The sequence below is a fragment of the Nuphar pumila genome, chromosome 10, assembly GCF_984573655.1.
Source record: "Nuphar pumila chromosome 10, dmNupPumi1.hap1.1, whole genome shotgun sequence".
Taxonomy (NCBI): Eukaryota; Viridiplantae; Streptophyta; class Magnoliopsida; order Nymphaeales; family Nymphaeaceae; genus Nuphar; species Nuphar pumila.
Window position 1 is genome coordinate 81,785,115 of NC_143258.1, and position 3,513 is coordinate 81,788,627.

Below are 3,513 nucleotides of genomic sequence, written 5' to 3' on the forward strand. Positions count from 1 at the left end.
CAGATCGGGTTTGGGTTCGGATTCCGATAGGACATGGTCAACACCAGACCTGAATAAAACAGATGTTGCCTAAATGGGTTCATATTCAAATGGTGAAAAGTTCATAAAATAATCGGATTTGGATACACTACTACAAGAAAATGGGTATATAGTGACGGACATTTTTATTTAGTGACAGTATTGCCCGTCGCTATATACAATTACTAAAAAAAAAACGCCACTTTGAATGGAAGAAGGTCCTGGCTCGGGTCGATCTCTCTCCCAATGAAGGTTCCCTTAAAACCCTAGGAAATCCCATCTCTGTGTTACCCTCCCCCGAGTGGGGAATCACGATTTCTCGTTTCCATTCCAAGAAGAATGCCCCCACTCTCTTCCCCTTCTCAGCAATTAGCATCTTCTTCGATGTCACAAAGACGAGAGATGAGACGCCTAATTTTCTCGCGCATTTGTTCTCTCTCGTAAAATCGATCATTTGTTCTCTCTCCCAAGCCACTCTGCATTTCATTCTCTCTCGCTCTGAGGTTAAGGCTCTCAGCGATCCCATGGCGGAGTGGGAGGGAGATCATCGTCACACACTTCGATCATCCTAAGCTCCTTCCCATCTAAGAAAATATGGTCAAGGAATCAGATCCTGTATCGTTCTACAACCGACTGCACGAATCGACATCCTTGTCTCTATCTTCGCTGTTGTTGATCTTCCCCTCAACCTCTGATGTCGATTCCCTCTATGCCCTAAAGATCGTAACCCATGTTTTGACCTCCTATTCAATTTGGTATTCCTGCTACTCTGTCTCATCCTTTGTTGAGGTCGACCGATTGGCTGGATCCAGCCTTCAATCTGATGATCAGCCCATCTCCATCCTCTTGATTAATTGGGGGTGCCACCGAGACCTGTGACAGATTCTAAATCTGGGGCCGCTCGCTTGGGTTTTCATAGTCGACTACCATCGGCCGACCCATTTGCATAATCTCAGCAGCAGGAACAACCAAGTCGTCATTCTCTACACTCAGAATGATGAGGCCATTGCCGATGTTTCCTTACAACGTTGATGTCTCAGAGCTCGCTGATGCCGTAGATTTGGATAGAGATGGTGAGTTTGATGATGTAAGTGAGAGTGAAGATGATGAAAAGGAAGGTGGTCTGAGGCAGAAGCAGACAAGGGGGTCGGATGAGTTGGATGTTGCTAGGAAGAAGAGGGAGTACTATTGAATGGGTAGTTTCCATGGGAAGCCCTCAGGGTGTATGATGTTTGATGTGTCAAATTCATTGAGAAAGAACACAAACGAGTTGTTGTGGCTCTCTTGTCTTTCTCTAACTGATCAATTTGTTCATGAGAGGCTGACAAATGAGAGGTACCGAGATGGGGCCGACGAGTTGGAGCACCACATCAATAGCTCTGGGAATTTGGATGTTGTGTTGTCTATCACTCTCAAAGATGGTATTAAAATCCGAGCTCCAGATGCTTAGAGAATTGCTTATGAAGAGGAACCCAGATTGATGCCCTTGTGCAAATGTATTGTTCGATTCAATGATCTGTTCATCGTACTTCGCGACAAAGCTCAAGTCTGGGAGAGACAAAGAACTCAAACTGCTGAAACTAGCATTAGCAACGATGGGTTTTTCTCTGCCTCACCGCTTATGCTTTTATCGAAAAAAAACTCACTGTCAATGAAGTGCTGCCTATGTTTTTATAGAAAAAACTTATTATTGATGAAGTGTCATTCATACTTTTAGAATTTTTCACCACCTATGAATCATTGTCGATAAACCACCATCGATGAGAGATTTTAGTAAAGCCAGAATATAAAAAAAATCTTAAGGTTGTGAAAACAGGGTATTTTCGTGCAAATAAGGGTTTAAGAAACAAAACGTCATTTTTATATATATATATATATATATATATATATATATATATAATTTGCAAGAAATAAAATTGCAATACCATTGTGATACTTCTTGACAATTTTACAATATAAGTCTTTCGCAAGTTTTTAATAATTTTGCAATACTTCATGTGATACTCCTTAAAAATTTAGCAAGGTAAAGGATTTTTGCAATAATTTTTTAAATGTCTCAATTTTGTCGTGAGTTGCGAAAATCAAAATTTCATAATTGCGAGAGGTAAAAACATAAAAAAAAATTGAGAAGCAAAATTGTTGATTTGATGGATTTGGTAAATTGTGGAGCATTTCGAAAAACACATCAAATTGATTGTACGATCATGTTTTCCATTTATCATGCCAACTTTCTGTATATGCCTTCTTTGTTTACCACAACCCTCTCTCTCTCTCTCTCTCTCTCTCTCTCTCACACAGTTAATTTTGTTTTTAAACGGGTCCGCTATTAACCCTGCCTGACCCATTTCATATGCACTGACATGGGTTTTATCTAGTGAGAGAGGGAAGCATGCAATCTATTCTAACAGAAGAAACATGTTCGTGCAATGAGAATGGGCAAAGATTGCTTGTGCATTTTAAACCTTCCATGATTCCTGAACCTCTCATGGAGACTCATGCAATCAATGGAGAAGATGCTGTGTGGGATTTTAGAAATTGAAAATAAAAAATGAAAAAAGAAAGGGCAACGTTGATGAGAGAAATAAAGAAACAGTTGTTAAGGGTTAAAAATGACTTATTTAAAAACTAGATGGGTAAAATGAATTGTGAATGAGAATATTAACCAGCACTTTGGCAACTAACACCAGGTATAAATATAATGTTGGTTAACCACAAAATACATAAAGTATGCAATTGAAATATCGATCTTTTTGGGTTTTAATTTGAATTATAAGAAAGAACATGGTATGTTTTTATAAATAACATAGGCATTGAAACACCGGGCAAAACCACAAAAGGTGGAGAGAGCCAAATGGTTTCCTTCGATGAATGATTTAGTTATTGCTTTGTGTTTATTTTATTTATTTTTCTCTTGTATTGGTAGAGATCAGCCTAACCCCAATTTGTTTATAAAACAAAAAATGAAATGTTATAAAAGTATTGAATAATAAATTACACGATTAAAAAAGTTCCACATTCCAAAAGACCAGTGAGAAAAACAGCATAGAAAATGAGTTAATAGAATTAGGTGAGAAGCATAGACCTTAAAACGAGGACCCCAAAAAAACTATAAAATATTGATATTTAAAAAAGCACTATATCATTGAAAAACTACACAGTTGTCGTTTCTCAAGACATCTCTCTAAACAAATATTCTTTTATTTTGCGGATCGAAAATCTTCAAGACTTTGGATCCATACTTGGGCTTTTTTTTAAATATCTTCTGAGATATAATTTTTCGCATTCTAAACGCCTTAAAAAAAACGAGTATTTGGGGCGATATATTGCGAAAACAAAAAAGAAAGTTTCATTTGTTTTTAAAATTTCCCCAGTTTCATGAAAAAATACGCGTTTTTAACGAAATTTGTGAAGTAAGATGCCACCATGTGGACAAGAACGCCGGTCCCACTGATCGCATCTGCTTTTTGCAGCACAACGCCTCAGTAAAAAACCTTT

The 3,513-nt window shown here is 37.7% G+C and overlaps 1 pseudogene; it reads left to right on the top strand.

Annotated features, from left to right (window-relative positions):
* The first annotated feature begins 612 nt into the window (after nt 1–612).
* On the top strand, nt 613–1,673 carry LOC149827038 (uncharacterized; annotated as a pseudogene).
* The last annotated feature ends 1,840 nt before the right edge of the window (nt 1,674–3,513 follow it).